The sequence below is a fragment of the Triticum aestivum genome, chromosome 2B, assembly GCF_018294505.1.
Source record: "Triticum aestivum cultivar Chinese Spring chromosome 2B, IWGSC CS RefSeq v2.1, whole genome shotgun sequence".
Lineage (NCBI taxonomy): Eukaryota > Viridiplantae > Streptophyta > Magnoliopsida > Poales > Poaceae > Triticum > Triticum aestivum.
Window position 1 is genome coordinate 401,286,988 of NC_057798.1, and position 21,769 is coordinate 401,308,756.

A 21,769-nucleotide genomic window follows, 5' to 3' on the forward strand; every position below is an offset into this window, starting at 1 on the left:
GACTCCCTTAGGGTTTGTGGAATATTGGGGTATTTATAGAGCAAAGAGGCGGTTCAAGGGGCACCCGAGGTGGGCACAACCCAGCTGGGCGCGCCTGGGCCTCCAGGCGTGCCCTGGTGGATTGTTCTCCCCTCATAGCACCCTCCAGGTGCTTCCCTGGCCCACTAGATGTCTTCTGGCCCAAAAAAAATCCTCAAAAAATTTTACTGCGTTCGGTCTCCATTTGGTATTGATTTCCTGTGATGTAAAAAACATGCAGAAAACAACAACTGGCACTGGGGACTATGTCAATAGGTTAGTACCAAAAAATGATATAAAATGACTATAAAATGATTGTAAAACATTCAAGAATGATAATATAACAGCATGGAACCATCAAAATTATAGATACATTGGAGACGTATCAACATCCCCAAGCTTAATTCCTGCTTGTCCTCGAGTAGGTAAATGATAAAAATAGTTTTTTTTCACATTTCTTTTCTTTATAGCATGGACATTTGGACTTTTATATGATTCAAAGCAATAGTCTAGTTTTGACATGAACACTTTAATACTCAAGCGTACCAACAAGAAACCATGTCTTTCAAAATATCAACACTAAAGCAAGTTATCTCTAACCCATTATGCTCAATCATCGATCCATTCATGAAACACACTCAAATATTAGCTACACCCAATGCTCAAATACGATCATAGTGCCCCTTAGTTGGTGCTTTATAAGAGAAGATGGAGACTCAAATTCAAAAATAAAAATTGCATATGTAAAAGAAAGGCCCTTCGTGGAGGGAAGTAGGGATTTGTAGAGGTGCCAGAGCTCAAAGCTTAAATTGAGAGATAAAAACATTTTTGAGAGGCATACTTTTCCCACCAACGAAAACGACTTAGAGCTCCCAACACTTTCCATGCTAGATACATCATAGGCGGTTCCCAGACAGAAAATAAAGTTTATTCCTTTTTCCACCATTACTTTCACTTTCCATGGCTATCGAATCCACGATTGCCCTCCATTCCAACACTGTCCAAGGAACTTATTATTTGACAACATAAAGTAAATTCATTTTTCATTTCGGGACTGGGCATTCCTAATACCTTTGTCGTACTCTCGTGTAATGACAAGTGAATAAACACTCATCGTGAGAATAACACATCTAGCATGGAAAATATTGGCCACCCTTCACCACCTCGCGAGCGGTAGAGCACATAAAAGAGAAATTTATTTTGAAAGTTAGAGATGGCACATGCAAATTTTCTTAGAACGGCATGGAAATACCGCATATAGGTAGGTATAGTGGACTCATAAGGCAAAACTAGTTTAAAGGGTTTTGGATGCACAAGTAGTGATCATACATAGTGCAAAATGAAGGCTAGCAAAAAGATTAAGAAGCGTCCAACCAAAAAGCAAAAAAAATCGTACCCAAGCATTAAGCATAAGTAACACTGAATAATGCACCATAAGTAGGATATAAATTTCATTGCATAACTATTGACTTTCTGATTGCATAGTGAATCACAAACCTTAAAATCAATATTCTTACTAAAGCACAATTACTCATCAACATGACTCACATATCATATCATCATATCTCAAAACCATTACTAAGAATCAAGTTTATTTTGTCCAATGATCTTCATGAAAGTTTTTATTATATCCTTCTTGGATATCTATCACTTTGGGACTATTTTCATATGTTGCTTTTGATAAGCTCAAACAAATTTAAGTGAAGAACATGAGCATAATTTTTTCTTTCTCTCAAAATAATCTAAGTGAAGCAAGAGAGAATTTCTGAAAATTTTGCTAACTCCCAAATAAATCTAAGTGAAGCATGAGAGAATTTCTTCAAAAAAAAACAAAGCACACCGTGCTCAAAAAGATATAAGTGAAGCACTAGAGCAAATTCATGGCTCTAAAAATTGAAGTGAAGCATAGGAGCAATCATAACATAATTTTTGGCTCTCTCAAAAGGGTGTGTTCAGAAAGTATTCAACACTTAAAACACAAAGCAAAACAAGCAAAGACTCATATCATACAAGACGCTCCAAGGAAAACTCATAATATGTGACGAATAAAAATATAGCTTCAAGTAAAATACCGATGGTTGTTAGAAGAAAGCGGGGATGCCACTCGGGGGCATCCCCAAGCTTAGTTGCTTGCTACTTCTTGAATATTATCTTGGGCTGCCTCAGGCATCCCCAAGCTCAGCATTTTGCTAATCCTTATTCCTTCATCCATCGAAAGATCACCCAAAATTTGAAAACTTCAATCACACAAAACTCAACAAAACCTTCATGAGATCCGTTAGTATAAGAAAGCAAACCACTACTATAAGTACTGTTGCAAACCTATTCATATTTTGTTTTTGCATTATATCTATTGTATTCCAACTTTTCTATGGCAAAAACTCGTCAAAGAAAATCATAGAATCATCAAAACAAGCACACAACGCAAAAAATACAGAATCTGTCAAAAACAGAACAGTCTGTAGAAATCTGGATATTTCCAATACTTCTGTAACTCCAAAAATCTTGAGAAATTAGGATAACCTGAGTAATTTTTATATTAATCTTCTTCAAAAAGAATCAACTCAAAAATCACGTTTCTGTGATTTATTAAAACTATTTTCATGAGTGCATAAGTTTCTGTTTTTCAGCAAGATCAAATCAACTTTCACCCAAATCAACCCAATGGCCTTGTTTGGCACAAACACTAATTTAAACCACAAAAACACATCTAACCAGAGGTATAATTGGGTATTTTATTAAAAACAGCAAGAAAACGAAAAAGCAAAAAGATACAAGTTGGGTTGCCTCCCAACGAGCGCTATCATTTTACGCCCCTAGCTAGGCATAATGCGTAGGATCTATGTTTTGTCATCCTTGGTTCTAGATCCATAGGATGCCCTCATGATTGATTCATATGGTGGCCTAATTATCGTTCTAGGGAAGTGTTCCATTCCCTTCCTTAGTGGAAAATGAAATTTAATATTGCCTTCTTTCATATCAATCACGACACCAATAGTTCGTAAAAATGGTCTACCAAGAATAATTGGACAAGACAGATTGCAATCAATATCAAGAACAATAAAATCTATGGGCACATAATTCCTATTTGCAAGAATAAGAACATCATTAATTCTTCCCATAGGCTTTTTAATAGTAGAATCCGCCAAGTGCAAATTTAAAAAGCATTCTTCAATATTGGTAAGACCAAGCACATCACATAAAGATTTCAGAATTGTAGAAACACTAGCACCCAAGTCACATAAAGCAAAACACTCATAATTTTTAATCTTGAATTTGATAGTAGGTTCCCACTCATCATGCAATTTTCTAGGAATTGAAACTTCTAATTCCAACTTTTCTTCAAAAGCTTTCATCATGGCATCAACAATATGTTTAGTAAACGCTTTATTTTGTTCATAAGCATGGGGTGAATTTATCATGGATTGCAATAAATAAATACAATCAACCAAAGAGAAACTATCACAATTAAAGTCTTTGTAATCCAAAATAGTGGGCACATCACTAGCTAAAGTCTTGACCTCTTCAAACCCACTTTTATCAAGTTTTTCAACAAGATTTTCACCCTCTGAATCATAGGGACGCCTTCTAACTAAAGTTGACTCTTCTCCACTACCTTTTTCATCAATCTTTATTTTACTTATCAAATAGTCAATAGAAGAAACACCAATCATTTTAAGATCATCCTTTTTGTTTTCTAACGACATTGGTTTGGCAGCCATTTGATTTACTAAAGTAGCTTGTGCATCGGATATTTTTCCCAACAAACTTTAAGCAAAAGCATACTTAGATTGGAGATTGCAAACTTCTCTACTAATATCATGAAGTTGTTTCGTTATAGCTTCTAACACAATGGAGTGTTCCTTAAGTTCTTCAGTAAAATATTTATTATGCTCAAATTGTGTAGTCATATATTCCCTAGTACTTTTCTCAATTTCAGGCAAAATATTTGGATAAGGAACATCATAATATTTTCTTTGAGGCATCATGACTACTCAAACAAGAATGCACACAAAAACAGATCTAACGAGAAAAAGGCGAACGAAAAAGAGGGCGAATAAAACGACAAATTTTTTGTGAAGTGGGGGAGAGGAAAACGAGAGGCAAATGGCAAATAATGTAAATTGCAAGGAGATGAGATTTGTGATTAGGAACCTGGTTGATGTTGAAGATCCTCCCCGGCAACGGCGCCAGAAATTCCTTTTGATGTCTGCTAGAACTACGTCGGTATTTCCCCAAAGAGAAAGGGATGATGCAGTATACCAACAGTGGGTATTTCCCTCAGTGATGAGACCAAGGTTATCGAACCAGTAGGAGAACCTCCTCACAACACGTAAACAACATCTGCACACAAATAACAAATACTCGTAACCCACGTGTTAAAGGGGTTGTCAATCCCTTTCGGGTACGACGCCTCAAGATAGGCAAATAACGTGAGGTAAAAGTGGTAGACAGGATAAATAGATCGCGGAACAAATAAATTGCAGCAAGGTATTTTTGTATTTTTGGTTTAATAGACCTGAAAATAAATGCAAGGGAAAATAGATCGCAAAGGCAAATACGATAAAAAGAGACCTGGGGGCCGTAGCTTTCACTAATGGCTTCTCTCGAGAAAAATAGCAAACAGTGGGAAAACAATTACTGTCGGGCAATTGATAGAACTTGAAATAATCATGACGATATCCAGGCAATGATCATTATATAGGCATCACGTCCAAGATTAGTAGACTGATTCCTGCCTGCATCTACTACTATTACTCCACACATCGACCGCTATCCAGCATGCATCTAGTGTATTAAGTTCATGGAGAAATGGAGTAATGCAATAAGAACAATGACATGATGTAGACAAGATCTATTTATGTAGAAATAGACCCCATCTTGGTATCCTTAATAGCAACGATACATACGTGTCGTTTCCCTTTCTATCACTGGGATCAAGCACCGTAAGATCGAACCCATCACAAAGCACCTCTTCCCATTGCAAGATAAATAGATCAAGTTGGCCAAACAAAACCCAAATATCGGGAAGAAATACGAGGCTATAATTAATCATGCATATAAGAGATCAAAGAAGACTCAAATAACTTTCATGGATAAAAACATAGATCTGACCATAAACTCAAAGTTCATCGGATCCCAACAAACACAACGCAAAAAGACTTACATCATATGGATCTCCAAGAGACCATTGTATTGAGAATCAAGAGACAGAGAGAGAGGGGGGAAGCCATCTTGCTACTAACTACGGACCCGTAGGTCTACAAAGAACTACTCACCCATCATCAGAGAGGCACCAATGGACATGATGAACCTCTCCGAGATGGTGTCTAGATTGGATCTGGTGTTTCTGGACTCTGCAGCGGCTGGAATTGATTTTCGTCGACTCCCTTAGGGTTTCTGGAATATTGGGGTATTTATACAGCAAAGAGGCGGTTCATGGGGCACCCGAGGTGGGCACAACCCAGCTAGGCACGCTTGGGCCTCCAGGCGCGCCCTGGTGGGTTGTGCTCCCTTGAGAGCACCCCCCAGGTGCTTTCCTGGCCCACTAGATGTCTTCTGGCCCAAGAAAATCCTCAAAACATTTCGCTGCATTTGGACTCTGTTTGGTATTGATTTCCTGCGATGTAAAAAACATGCAGAAAACAGCAACTGGCACTAGGCAATATGTCAATAGGTTAGTACCAAAAATGATACCAAATGACTATATAATGATTGTAAAACATCCAAGAATAATAATATAACATCATGGAACAATCAAAAATTATAGATACATTGGAGACGTATCAATGACCATGCAGTTGCGGACTAATCGTGTGCATTGAGCATTTCAGATATTTATTCATTGGCACGAGATGATTCATTTCCCCTCTGAGCTCAAGGTGAAGACGGTGTAGTCTCTTTCGGTTTGGTTTTGGTGGACTTGAGTCATAGAGACACTGTACTATCAAGAGTGGTCCGTATCGGAAAGTCTAGGGTGGAATCAACACGCACACATCTATCTCGCACCCCAGCTCCTTTATTCTTCCTTGGAGTTTACCGATATCGTGGAAGTGGCACCTGGGAGGAGCCAGCGGCAGTACCGTCGGGCCGGAGCAGCAGTACCGCTGACAGCCTCAAGCGGTAGTACCGTTGTTTCACAGCGGTAGTACCGCTCGTGGCCATCAAAGGTAGTACCGCTCCTGCTCCGTGCTGGTACCGCCTTGATTCGAGGACGTCACGTCTTGTGTCGGGTTGGGTGGCTGTAGGAGCGGCAGTAGGCGCGGTAGTACCACTTGCAAGCGGTAGTACCGTCCTACCACCGCTTCTAGTGCCGCTCAGGGCCCCCCTCTCTCCTGCCCCTTCTCTCTACTCTTTGTGCGCAGCCCCAGCGGTAGTACCGCTAGGCCAAGTGACAATACCGTTGCCTGGTGTGGTAGTACCGCTCCCATGGGCGGTAGTACCGCTCTCTGCGGGCTGAGTTGTGGGATAACGGTTTGATTTGATTCCCGACTATAAAAGGAGGTCTTCTTCCCCAAGAAGACCTACCTCTTTTCCCACAAGCTCCATTGTTGCTCCAAATCTCATTTTCACGCGATCTCTCTCCCTAGCCAATCAAACTTGTTGATTTTCTAGGATTGGTTGAGAAGGCCCGGATCTACACTTCCACCAAGAGCAATTTGATTCCCCCCACTAATTCCTTGCGGATCTTGTTACTCTTGTGTGTTTGAGCACCCTAGACTATTGAGGTCACCTCGGAGCCACATTCCATTGTGGTGAAGCTCCGTGGTATCGTTGGGAGCCTCCAATCAAGTTGTGGAGATAGCCCCAACCTTGTTTGTAAAGGTTCGGTTGCCGCCTTTAAGGGCACCACTAGTGGAATCACGGCATCTCACATTGTGTGAGGGCGTGAGGATAATACGGTAGCCCTAGTGGCTTCTTGGGGAGCATTGTCCCTCCACACCGCTCCAACGGAGACGTACTTCCCCCAAAGGGAAGGAACTTCGGTAACACATCCTCGTGTCCACCGACTCCACTTGTAGTTATCTCTTCCCTTTACTTTGTGCAAGTTATTATTGTGTTGTGTCCTTTTCTTGCCCTTTGTCGTCATCATTGTTGTTGTTTGCATCATATAGGTTGTTCACCTAGTTGCACATCTAGACAACCTATTTGTTGCTAAGCCTAATTTGTTAAGAAAAGCTAAAAATTGGTTGTTGCCTATTCACCCCACCCCCCCTCTAGTCAACCATATCGATCCTTTCACTGACATATAAGAAAATTCCGGTAGTGCTATATGGTCGGTTAAATCTCATGGATGGGAGTGCACAAGTGAGAATAATTCATGATGTGTGTAACTTTGTAAGAATTTCTTTTATGGTAACTTCATGACGCTTTCATTTAGTTACTAATCATTTGAATTACTTATCTAGCTCTATTCTCTCCTCTCAATATAGGTTAATTGGTCCTCGATCTAATGATACAAAAGGTTAATTTATAATACATATTTACCATTGTTTACCAGCAAGTTCGGATGATTTGGTGTGGCACAAATGTTTCGTCAGAATTGGGGAAGATGTGGCCAATTGAAAAACAAATAATCAAAGATTAGTGTTGTTCACCTGGATCATTTGAGCATGTCATGTCTTGAACTAGCATGCCGAAGAACTCTACTTCCAATTGATCTATCGTGTTGCATTTGCTTTGTAGACGAAACTTTACCATTGCAACGCATGGGCATATGTGCTAGTATAATTTATCAGTAATACCCGATATTACCCGATACTCTCCGAAACTCTTCCGGTGACCCCGTAACGCTCCCGGATCCTCTTGGAACTATTATGAATATTCATGAAACAATTCCACCAATATATTCTCATGACTCCCATCCCAATAACACTCAGCAGACCATGATTGCCTTAATCTTGTGACCTCGTAGGTTCGGTAACTATAGACATAAACGAAACCGTTCGTTCAATGATCGACAGTGGGGCCGTGGACGTCCGTATCGGTCCCTATGAGTACATGAATGATAATCGAGTGAACCTTTGGTTATCATGTGATGTTCCCTTTGCTTTGCGATACTTTACAAAACCCGGGATGTGTCGATATCCTCCTAAGTCATCATTATGCTCACTATACCGAAATCCTCGTTGCTGGTTTTGTTCTTCTTTCTCGTTATTGTGTTTTGCCATCCCCATGAAAAAGTCATGTGTGTCTAGATAGAAGGTGATCGATGCCGTCAACCAAGAGGGCCCTAAGTATATCTCTCCATCGCTGAAGGGGCAAATCCCACTCTCAAGCTATCCGACCACTTGTCAAACTTTTTGATTAACCTGTAAGTTGTCGTTATGATCACTGTATTACAGGTGATGTTTGAGCAACCCCAAAGCCCATTGTATGGTAAGAAGTGACCAGGATACTCTCATGGTCTGAGGAGCAATATCACAAGTTAACACTCCGTGTTATTACAATTCAATGCAGACGATATTGACTCAATTCATAACAAACAAGATTGGGTCGGTTCAATATGATCGTTCTCCTAATGTCATATCTCAATGTTGTTTTAGGATCATCATTACATTTAACAATATCCTAAGATCCAGAAAACGTGATCACCAACAACACTTAAGCTAGTCTTAAAGGCTAGATTAGGAACCTTTTATTATTCCACGTGTGAATATGAGTTTTTCACTAAATCGCACATTCCAGGATCATAGCAGTTATAGCATAGAATATTAAACTCTTAATTATGAATATGGAAATATAATAATACAAATATTATTGCCTCTAGGGCATATTTACAATAGACTCTACAACGAGCAAGGCATGAGCAACACCGGATAAGCCATATGTGTTAAAATAGACTATGCAACTAGATTATTGACTCTAGTGCGAGTGGGAGACTGTTGGAAATATGTCCTAGAGGCAATAATATTGTATTATTATATTTCCATTTTCACAATTAAGAGTTTATATTTCATGCTATAACTGCTATGATCTTGGAATATGTGATTTAGTGGAAAACTCATATGCACGTGTGGAATGGTAAATTGCAAAGAATAGGTTCCTAGTCTTGCCTCTAAGACCGTCTCAAGTGTTGTTGGTGATCATGTTTTCTGGATCTTAGGACATTGTTAAGTGTGATGATAGTCCTAAAACAACATTGAGAGTATGAAGTTGGAAGAACGATCATATTGAATCGACCCAAACTTGTTTGTTACACTTTGAGATAATATCATCTGAAATGAATTGTTATAACACGGGTTGTTAACATGTGTTTTAGTTCCTTAGACCATGAGAGTATCATAGTCGCTTCTTACCGTATGATGAACTTTGGGGTTGCTCAAACGTCATCTGTAACATGAGGTGATCATAACGACAACTTACAAGTTCATCGAAAAGTTTGACAAGGGACTAGATAGCTCGAGAGTGGAATTTGCTCCTCCGGCGATGGATAGATTTTCTTAGGGCCCTCTCGGTACGACATCTATCATCGTCTGGCTAGACATAGGTGACTATATCATGGGGATGCTAGAACACTTCAACGAGAAAGAAGAACAAAACTGGTAATGTGGACAACGGTATAGTGAGCATGCATATGACTTAGGAGGATACCAATGCATCTCAGGTTTTGTAAAGTATCGCGAAGAAAAGCGAACATCAGATGATAACTAAAGGTTCACTCAAATGTCATTCATGTAATCGTAGGGATCGATATGGACATCCACGGTTCCGCTATCGGTCATTAAGCGAAGGGGTTTCGTTCATGTCTATGTTTTACCGAACCTATGGGGTCACAAGCTTAAGGTCATCATGATCTGATGAGTGTTAGTAGGACAAGAGTATCGAGGATTTATTTGTGCAATTGTTTCATTGATATTCGGATTAGTTCTGAGAGGAACCGAAAGCGTTTCGGGGCCATCGAAAGGGTTTATGAGTTTATCAGGTAATACTGGGTATTTTCCAAAAAATGATATATGTTTGAAAAATGTCTAATAAAAGGCTCTATTTGTTAGGAGGCTTTTATATTTAATATAATATCAATGAGCCTTAAAAGGCCAAGTGGTGGAAGGAGAATTTGGTCACATAGGACCAATAGGGGAATGCGCCTCACTTCCCTTGGAGGGGAAGCCTAATTGGAGTAGGGAAGAGTTTCCCCTCCCACTAGGCCGGCACACCAAGGAGGGAAACCCTCCCTTCTTTTGTGGCACCCCTTCCTGATGCGGAGCATCCCTCGTCTACCCGCACCAACACTCCATCACCACCGCAAGCACCGAGAGGACCGATGACAAGAGCACATGCACGCAACATCGAGAATGAGGTCACTTCTTTCCTCTCTGAGTTTCATTCGGTTTCCCATGAGAATGAGATTCTACCTCAAAGAGATACGCTATGCATTCTTAGGTACCAAGAAGTTGATCGTGAGAAGGAGAGGACGGGAACTCGAGCATCCATGAAGCAAGGGAAAGGAAAGGAGAACGAGAAGAAGGAAGGGCTGCAACCCCTGGACACCCCGGGTGCCCGGCTGCTTCGGCCCCGGGTGACCAGCCACAGCCTGGGCAACGCCCTAGCCGACCCCGAATGCCCGGCCCCAAGGCCCCGGGTGCCCAGTCCCCCACCTGGACCTCGCCCAGCCCACCCCGGGTGCCCTGCCAACTAGCCCCGTGTGCCTGGCCTGCCACCTGGGCCGCGCCCAGCTCACCCGCGGGTGCCCGGGCCCTCAACCCCGGGTGCCCGGCCTGCCCTGCCCAGCCACCTGCAGCCGCCCCGGGTGCCCAGGCCTTGGACCCCCGGGTGCCCATTCCTCCTACAGCCGGTGCCCCTGACCGGTCCGGGTGCCCTATCGGTTTGACCCTGGGTGCCCGGACCCCTCTGGATCAGCCCGTGTGCTTTTGGCCTTTTGGCCCTTGTACTCCGCTCTCCCTCTTGTTTCGTCCCTAGGCTTTATATACTCATCTCCTAGCTCATTTGGATGGACAACAAAGTATTTAGAACACAAAGAGAGAGAGAGAGAGAGAGAGAGAGAGAGAGAGAGAGAGCTTTGCTCCTTGTATCCCCTCCTCTTGGAGATCAAGCCCCCACCTAGGGAAGAATCCTTTGGATTGTTAAGGCCTCCTCTTGGAGAAGATCGACATCAAGACCTCACCTAGTGGGAAGAACTTACCTAGTGCTATTTTCCTTGAATTGTTCATGTAATCTTGTGGATCTCATGTATGTTACTCTAGTGGATGTGATATTTGGGTTTGTTTGAGTGATTTGTGCCTTGTGTTCTTGAGTGCTCTTCCTCTTTTCCCCCTCCAAGTGTGAAAAGATCCCCTCTAGGGTTTTACCCTACAACATCTTGGTATCATGAGCAAGGTAGATTCACATCTTGGAGTCCCATCCCCCCATTTGCTGGCTTGATTTTTTTGTTTTTCGTCCAAATTCAAAAATCCCCACAAAAATAGCCCCAATTTTTTTCCTTGCAATTTGTTGGATCTTCTGAGATTTGGTTGTTTTGGTCCATGGATTTGATGTTTGGCAAGTGGATCTAGCCCCTCCCCAACAATCCCCACCCTTCCCACCATGAAATCCTCCGAATTTTGCATTTCCCCCAAATTTTCCGCCCAAATCGGAGACCACCGGGTGCCTGCACCTCGAACCACCGGGCACCCGCACCCCCGGGCTGTTTGCCCCGGACCACCCCGGGCACCCGCACCCCCCACCGCGGGTGCCCGCACCCCCCTCCCCCAAATCACTACCAACACCGTTTTGGCCATAATTTCCACCTCCCAAGTCCGTTTTTCGTGTTCTTTAGCTCATTTCGAAGCTCTTGACACCCTCTATCCCCATATATCATTACCACCGACATTAGACTACACCCAAAAATTCACCATGATAGCACCCACCTTCTGCATTTGACCGATTTTGAGTTGCGGTTTCCGTTTCCTAAGGTGTTTCGGCTACATAGGAATGTGCGACATCGACATCACTGCCATTCATCATCGCCTCGGAGTCATCTTTGCCAACGATCATCACCGTTGCCACCGCTAACCGTAAGAAAGGATGGTTGTCGGTGTCAAAACCGGTAGATCTTGGGTAGGGGGTCCCGATGTGTGTGTCAAGGCTGATGGTAACAGGAAGCAAGGGACACAGATGTTTACCCAGGTTCAGGCCCTCTCGATGGAGGTAAAACCCTACTTCCTGCTTGATTAATATTGATGATATGGGTAGTACAAGAGTAGATCTGCCACGAGATCGTAGAGGCTAAACCCTAAGAGCTAGCCTATGATGGTATGATTGTAATTGTGACCGGCCTTCTCAGGACCAACCTCTCCGGTTTATATAGACACCGGAGAGGGCTAGGGTTTACATGGAGTCGGTTACAAGGAAGGAAATATAATATCCGGATCGCCAAGCTTGCCTTCCACGCAAAGGAGAGCCCCATCCGGACACGGGCCGAAGTCTTGAGTCTTGTATCTTCACGCTTCAATAGTCCGGACGTTGTACACAGTCCGGCTGTCCGGATACCCCCTAATCCAGGACTCCCTCAATAGCCCCTGAACCAGGCTTCAATGACGATGAGTCTGGCACGCAGTATTGTCTTCGGCATTGCAAGGAGGGTTCCTCCTCCGAATACTCCAAAGTGGTTATCGAACACGTAGGCCGTGTCCGGGTCTGCAAGATGATCTTCACATGGTATAGATCTGATTTGCTGGCAATCTCCGTGTGTCATGCCCTTGCATCGTGGCTTGGTCCAATTTGAACCGACGTTTCCTACCCCATAACGACTCGTGTTACAAGGCAGTTTTATTGGCACGTCCCGTCGAGGCAGAGATCGTGTCCCTTTTATTATGAGATTTTCCATCAATATGAGCGTGCGTGACCCCACGACGGATGTTGGTATAACCCCATGTGTTTTTAGATAAGCCCTAAACGGTCACACTGGGGACTCTTGATATTCACCTTTCTTTATAAAGGGGTCGAGACCTACACCTCTTTTTTCACCTTCATCGCGCCTTCTCGCACCTCGAGTTCTAACACCCAAAACCTAAGCTCCACGCCTCCAGAATCCTCCAACATGTCCGGATCTGACCCTCAAGGCCGGTGGGTGGCCTCCTTGATCGAAGAGAAGGACATCGCAAAGCTTAGGGAGGTCGGATACCTGACCGCAGATATCCAGCACAGGCTTCCTGCTCCAGGGCAGGTCATCCCTACGCCGGAGCCCAATGAGTGTGTTGTTTTCGTCCCACACTTCCTCCGCGGTTTGGGTTTTACCCTCGATCCCTTCATGAGGGGGCTCATGTTCTATTATGGGTTGGATTTTCATGATCTGGCTCCAGACGCTATCCTCCATATCTCGTTGTTCATTATCGTGTGCGAGGCTTTTCTCCACATCACCCCGCACTTTGGCTTATGGCTCACGACCTTGAATGTGAAGCCGAAGATTATCGGGGGGCGACATGTGGAGTGCGGAGGTGCCGTAATAAGCAGAAACACCAACGCCCCATGGCCGAAGGGTTCTTTCCCAGAAGTATCTGATGTATGGCCGCAGAGGTGGTTTTATGCTATGGCCCCAAGGGTCACAAAGTGGGTAGCTGCCCCTGAGTTCCGCTCGGGCCCTCTGTCGCAGTTGGCATCCTGGACAGATGTAGGACGAAATTGGGGGCCCGCAGGTGATGTACCAATACTGCAGAACCGCATCCAGGAGCTTCTCGAGAGGGATATCAACCTTGTCAGCATAATGCAAGTGATGTTAATCCGGCGGATGTTGCCGTGCCAACGCCGGCCTCTCCGGATGTGGGAGTTCAATCCAGAGGGTCCGCGGACTATCAAGCACTTCTTCGGCTTGAAGCCCAAAGAGATGTGCAAATTATTCTCCGGACAGAAAGTAGTATCTCCGGACACCACCGAGGATGCGGGCCTAAGCTGCAATCGCCTAGATACCCAAGTAAGTAGCCTTGATACCAGACACCCTGTTTTGTATTTATCATGACTGTTCGTTCTGACAGTCATCCGCGTCCAGGAATGGCTCAGCAAGGCGGAGAGAATTAGGTGTTCGGCACCGCTTTCCGAAGGCTCGCCCGTCCCCACTATGGCCAAGATGCTTGACCGGGTACTCAGCAGAATGCCCTCGGGGAAAGACAAGGGGAGGGATGAAGAATCCGAACCCCACACGCTACGCATCCGAACCGGGGGAATTGTTACCTCCCCCAGGGAGGATTTTCAGGAAGGGGAGGCTAAGGCCTCCTCTTCGCGCGGGAAGAAGAGGGCCGCCTCTGAAGATCTGGAGGTGGAGATGCCCAAATTAGGGAAAAAGACATCCCTGGGGGGCCTTGCCTTGACGGGCACCCTCACCGCACCATGCCCTCCAACGGGCCAGCCCTCCACCGAGCTGTAAGTCAATTTACGACCCAAGGTACTGTGTTTCTCCTAGATCAATAACCAGGGTTCAACTTTTTCCAGTCCGGCCAGCAGCTCCTCTCAACAGGGTTCGTCTTTGGGGGACCTTCCTCCGGAGATGATGGAGAGTGAAACCCCACCCCCTTCTCCGACTCATGAAGCAGGTGACGCTGAGGTGTCGTCATGGAGGGGTCCGGATCTGCCGAAGCCAGAAGTCAATCCGTCAGCCGCCCTGCACCCGGAGCATTTGGCTACAATGAGGGGCGATGGAAGGAGTCCAGCGCAGTTTGATGTCTGACTGGACGTACTGACGAGCTTGCTGGAGCGAGCTGCGCTCTCGGAGGAGCACCGCTCATTAATGAGCGTGGTGCTCAAGAAGATTTCATCCGCTACAAGCGGTTTAAATGAAGCATTCACAAGCCTGCTCAGAGGCTTTGAGGTACGTAATGAAGAATGCACTGTTTCTTTGGCTGTGAGGCACGCGGTAGGTGTGCTCCATATAGATAGTAGCCCCTGAGACTCTGGTTGACTGCCCTAGGCGGCAAACGGAGGGTCATAAACCAATGATTTATGTTGTAAATATGTGCAGTTACCTGTGGGTCCGGCCGCCGGCCCGTCCATTGAAGTTGTCGAACTGACGAGGCAAATTTGTTCGGTTGATGCCGATATCACTCTGATGAATGAGCAGCTGGATAAATCACAAGGTATGTGTCATGTCTTTCCATTGCATAGGAAAATATTAAGGCGGCACATAGTAATGTAATATGTTCGGACTGCAGATGGTGCTGCTGCCGTGGAGGCCCTGAGGGCGGAACTTGCTCTAGCCAAGGATCAGGCTCGGGTGAGCAATGTGGCTGCCCTAAAGGCGGCCGAGGAATTGAGAGCCGAACAGCCTGCTCATCGCCGAAGCGAGGAAAAGATAGCCGAAATGGCTATCGAGTTAAAAAATGCCGCTGACCGGTATGAGCTCCTGAAAAAGGAGCATGAGGATAAATCAGCTGACCTGAGCAAGGCACTTAATGCCACCAAGGAAATACGAACCAAGCTCAGAGGTGCACGGGAGGAGCTTCAACAGGCCGGTAAAATCGCGGCAGGAGGCTCCTATTTGCTGCGGACGAAGTTCCTCGATCCGAAGTACGCTCCCCTGGATGGATGCTGGAGTTCGGCGGACGCATACGTGGACCTGGCGAAGAGTACGGCTGATGCTGTGGAGTTCTTCAAAGATCAGGGTGAGAAGGAGGTAGAGAAGTTTTTCTGGTCACAGTTCAATGCTCCCACTCGCCCGCTGCCATTAAGTGACAAAATGGCTGCTGTAATGGAGCTTCACAGGCTGTCCGATCTTGCAATGCGGTCTGTAATAGACCATCTTTGGCCGAAGGGGCCTGAGCCGGACAGTTACTTTTGTTTGATGCAACAGTTCCTTGGGGCCATGCCTCAAATCGATGCCATGAGGAGGTCAACATGCATAGAGGGTGCGCGGATGGCCCTTGCCCGCATTAAAGCATATTGGACGGATATGGATGCCACTATGATAGCGTCTCAGGATCCGGTGGGGGGCCAATACCCGGCTGGGCACTACTTGGCGCAGGTCACAGAGGGTGCCCGCCTGATAGAGGCGCAGTGCCCGAAGAATCTCCTATTCGAGTGATGATTCAAATCATTGTAGAAACAATGTTTATTTTGATTAGAAGGTTCTATTTATAATGTTTGTCTGAAAATATGATTGTGACCCCTGTGCGGCCGTTTATATATATATATATATATATATATATATATATATATGTGGGTAATCCGAAAGTAAGCAGTCGTTGGCTTCAGCCCCCACGCATACAATGCGGGGGTGTTCGCAAAAAAATGTGCTTAATCACTCTTTATCAAATGTCTTGGTCCGGCAAGGAGGTGATCGCACGTCGAACCAGGCAACCGGACTATATAGCTGTAACACTTTCGCTTAGCCGCGGGATTCTAACGTTGGGGCTACTATGTAGCCCCTAGTACCTTCGCGTGCATCCGAATACGGGCGCGTATGTACCTGGCCGAGAAATGGCCCTTCGTTAATGCGGAGGAATCCTAGAGATTCCGGTGAGTCGTCGAGTGGTTGACCAGTCTCTCACTGTATCATGACAGACAGTTTTCGGCTTTCTCCACTGAGGTGCTCATCTGGAATAACCAGGGCACAATTGCAGTAGTTCTCCTTTGGCCACCTTAGCCGATTATAATGGAACGTAAGGCGGCAAACCCAGGAGCCGGGCAAACCCAACATTTGACCAAAGACATGATTCAAAGCTGATGCATATAAGGCCAAACTCGCGAGCCGAACACTCCCGAAGGTATTCGAACTTTATAACAGATGATGGGCTCAAGAATTCCCATTCATTATAAACCCTGTATTTCTAGGTACGTGCGCTAATCTGTCGTGGCGAAATGCCAAAAACAGCAGTATCCTCTGTGGGTATGGAACCCATGGGATGGTTAAACAACAAGAGGCAATAGAAAAGGTTTACACAGGGGCTTAATCTAAAAAGAAACCTGTTGAACGGGGACCTGTTGCACGTCTGCGTCTTTGTCTCCATTGTGCCGCATCTTGGAAGGGTATCACGCGAACGTTGTCTGTGGAAAAGGGAAACTCATAGGAGAGTGCAACATAAGTATGCGATGGATAGTAAAAAAATGTAAGATGTTGGTCTACCAATAAGGTTGAGCCAAGTGTGGGGCTTTGTTATTAGCCCCTGGTGTCCACTATAGGATTACATATACAGTGCCGTGGTTTGATATGGGCTGCCGGACTCGTCTAGTCGTGTCCGTGGTCTTAACGACCTGTCATATTTTTGTTAGAGGCCGCTTATAGTCCGGCCGCTAGGGGCGTCGCGTATTCCTCTGCGCGTGAAGAGTGCTCTGTTATTCTGCTAACGGTGATGACGCCGCGTGGACCGGGCATCTTAAGTGTAAGGTAGCCATAGTGCGGCAATGCGTTGAAGCGGGTGAAGGCCGTTCTTCCAAGCAATGCTTGATAGCTGCTTTGGAAGGGTGCGATGATGAAGACTAGTTCTTTGCTTCTGGAGCTGCCTGGAGAGCCGAATGTTACCTCTAGTATGACGGAGCCCCTGCTGTAGGCTTCAACGCCTGGTATCACCCCTTCAAAGGTGGTGTTAATCTTGCTGATTCTGGATGAGTCTATCCCCATCCTGCGGACAGTGTCCTCATATATTAAATTGAGACTACTGCTGCCATCCATGAGGACATGAGTGAGATGGTATTCGTCGATTATTGGGTCAAGCACCAAGGCGTTTGATCCTTTGCGCCGAAAACTGGTTCGGCCGTCCCGGCGATCGAAAGAGACTGAACAAGACATCCAGTAGTTAGGTGTGGGTACGATGGGCTCTATATCACGCACGTCTTTATGGGAGCATTCGTGCCTTCCCAAGGATGTGCGAGTCGTGTGGATCATGTTCACTGTTTTAACCTCTGGTGGGAATTTTTTTTGTCCCCCAGTGTTCGGCTGGCAAGGTTCATCCTCGTCTTCACATGGTGTTTCCCTTCCCTTGTGTTCGGCGTTTAGTTTGCCGACCTGCTTGAAGACCCATCACTCTCTGTGCGTGTGGTTCGCAGGTTTGTCGGGGGTGCCATGAATTTGGCATAGTCTGTCCAGAACTCTGTTCAGACCGGACGGTCCCTCTTTACTGCCTTTAGATTGCTTATTTTGCTGGTTAGGTCGAGAGCCCCTGAATCCGGCATTAACCGTTGTGTTGTGCAGGCTCTCTTCCTTGTTTTGGCGTTTGCTTTTATTACACCGTGGCTTCCCGTTGCCATCCCTTATTTCGGATGTGCTGGGGTCGCTGGTGCCTTTACGGGCTAGCCAGCTATCTTCACCCGCGCAAAAGCGGGTCATAAGGCTTGTTACGGCTGCCATTGTCCTAGGCTTTTCTTGGCCGAGGTGTCTGGCGAGCCACTCGTCACGGATGCTATGTTTGAATGCCGCTAGGGCTTCAGCATCCGGACAATCAACAATTTGATTCTTCTTAGTGAGGAATCTGTTCCAAAGCTTGCGGGCGGACTCTCCGGGTTGTTGGATTATGTGACTTAAATCGTCAGCATCCGGAGGCCGGACATAAGTCCCTTGGAAATTGGCCCTGAAAGCGTCCTCTAGTTCCTCCTAGCTCCCAATTGAATTTTCGGGGAGGCTTTTCAACCAGTGCCGAGCTGGTCCCTTCAGTTTGAGGGGAAGGTATTTGATGGCGTGGAGGTCATCCCCACGAGCCATGTGTATGTGCAGGATGAAGTCCTCGATCCAGACCCCTGGGTCTGTAGTTCCGTCGTATGCCTCTATGTTCACAGGTTTAAAGCCCTGCGGAAATTCATGGTCCAGTACTTCATCAGTAAAGCACATGGGGTGAGCAGCCCCTCTGTATCTGGACGCGCCGTGCCATGTTGTCGGCTGTTGTTGTGTTTGGTGTTTATTCCGAACTGGTGTTTGGTTGTCATAATTGTTTTGACAACCACAGTCCCCCGCCGGGGTGTGTCCTTTAGATCTGTAGATGGACCTAGCTTCACCAGCTTTCTTATCCAGGTGCTCAAGTAGATCGTGGGCGTCTTCGGTAGTTGATTTATTGCGGTTATGAAGTGGTACGTCTGGTCTCCTGGTCGTGTTACTCTTTGGTGGAATGGCCTCGACGTCGAATTCTGGCAGTAGCTTACGTTTTAGGTAGCTCTTTGTGTGGCGATCGTCGCCATATCTTTCTTCAGTGTCCAGCACTTTGTTCCATCTGCTGTTGAGTGTTTCCTATGCGGCTTTAAGCCGTTGCATCTGCCTCTTCAGACTTCTCACTGTGGCCATAAGCTTTCTGTGGAGGTTCTCTCGTTCCACGCGTTCTTCCAGAATGACGAATGCGTCATCGTCCAGACTGTCTTCTTGTCCTGGGCCGGTTTGATGAACTCGTTCCTCTGGATCATTGTCTTCGGGCGTCTGCTCCGAACTATGATCGGCGTTTCCTGGTTCGTCCTGCTCCATCGCCGGTTCCGTTTGGTCGTTGTTGCCTTCGGGGTTGACCGGAGTATCCATTCTCCTGGCGCTCTTGCTTATATTGTTACTGTTGCCGGATTTGGAACGGCGTCTGCGCCGTCGCTTTGGTTTTTCCCCAGGGGTGTTATCTTCCGGATTGTCACCGTCGCCTTCCTTGGGCGTATCCACCATGTATATGTCGTGTGACGAGGCGGGAATCCGGTACCCCATAGATTCTGAGTCTTCTCCTGCATCATCGTCCATACCGTCGATGCCTTCAGAGTCGAAGTCAAGCACGTCGGTTAAATCATCAACCGTGGCTATCAAGTGGGTGGTGGGTGGGTAACGAATTTCTTCGTCGCCTGCTTCCCACTCGAGCCGGACATAGTTCGGCCCGGAATTCTCTGTCAAAGAGAGAATTTTAAATGAGTTTAGTATGTCGCCAAAGGGCGAATGCTGAAAAATGTCCATCGCGGTGAACTCCATCACCGGAGCCCAACCATGATCGGCGGGCTCGGGGACGCGCGGACTGGAACCTACATCCGAATATGAATCCGGGGGTCTGGAGTTACATGTTCCCTCAGAGGTGAGACCTGTGTTCGGCTTCATCGCCAATGAGGGTATGGCCTGCGGGACGGGGTCCAGCCCTCCATCTTTAGGCAACACAACCTGCCTCGGATTTAGATCTGAGGCTTCTGCCAGGGTGAAATCCTGAGCAACGTATGATAGCAAGTCTAAGCCGTGCTCATCGTGACCGTTCGACGCTTCTGGTGCTGGCCCGAATCCATCGAAGATCAAGTCCCTGCGAATATCTGCTGTGTAGTTCTAGTTTCCGAACCTGACCTGGTGGCCGGGGGCATAGTTATCGATCTGCTCCAGGTGGCCAAGCGAATTGGCCCGTAGTGTGAAGCCGCCGAACACGAAGATCTGTCCGGGGAGGAAAGTCTCGCCCTGGACAGCGTCGTTGATGATGATCGAAGGAGCCATCGAGCCTGACTGCAACGACACAGAGGAACTCTCAATGAAAGCACCAATGTCAGTGTCAAAACCGGCGGATCTCGGGTAGGGGGTCCCGATATGTGCGTCAAGGCTGATGGTAACAGGAAGCAAGGGACACAGATGTTTACCCAGGTTCGGGCCCTCTCGATGGAGGTAAAACCCTACTTCCTGCTTGATTAATATTGATGATATGGGTAGTACAAGAGTAGATCTGCCACGAGATCGTAGAGGCTAAACCCTAAGAGCTAGCCTATGATGGTATGATTGTAATTGTGACCGGCCTTCTCAGGACCAACCTCTCCAGTTTATATAGACACCGGAGAGGGCTAGGGTTTACATGGAGTTGGTTACAAGGAAGGAAATATAATATCCGGATCGCCAAGCTTGCCTTCCATGCAAAGGAGAGTCCCATCCGGACACGGGCCGAAATCTTGAGTCTTGTATCTTCACGCTTCAATAGTCCGGACGTTGTACACAGTCCGGCTGTCTGGATACCCCCTAATCCAGGACTCCCTCAACGGTAACCTCGACGACACTTACCTTTTCTTTTGCATTGATAGCCCGAGCCATTTTGCGTCACTTACCCATCGAGACTAGCAAGTTGAGAATTGTCGGGCCATGCTATTGTGCACCGTAGTGATCGTGTTACCATCTTTGCGCCATAAGTCTCCCCCGTGCATATCTTAAATACTTGTCTCTTATCATACTCGGCTCGAGCATCAAGCATAGAAAAAAATAAGAAAGAAAATCTTTTAAGCAAAAGAGGAGAAACAAAGAGCTTGTAAGCAATAGCATTGAGCCATTTTGCATAGTTATATCATCTTGGTCATCACATACATAGCATAGTTGGGCTTGAAGACGGCGAGTTTCTCTCATAGGTGGATGCACAAGCGTATCTTGCCCATTTGAGCAATCGAGCTAGTGTCTCTCTAGCATTCGCACAACAAGATCATTTTCCATGGTTGCACATTTTGAGCTCACTCCTTGGTTGTGCGGATCCCATCTATCTTCCGTGCGTGTGTTCCTAGTGATATCCTTGGGTTTGATCTATTTGCTTTACTTGCATTTTTGTGAACCTTCTCAGCCTTATCGATATCTTGACTAACATTTGCTTGAAATTTTTGCCACCATCCTAACCAAGCTCCTCCATAAGCCTCTTACTTGTAGGTGTGAGAAACAAACCCGATTCCAATTCTTCTATTGTGGCGTTACATGGAGTGACAGTTGTTACATCCTCAATCCTCGAAAGAGGTAACTTCGGTATTGTTCTCTCATTTTCCTACTCACCCCATTTGGTTATGATGACTAGGCCAAGTTCGTCGACGAACCCGCTTTTCGAGGAGCATGGTGATGATTCCGGCTTCGTCTCCAAGAACCACTTCTTCATCGCAC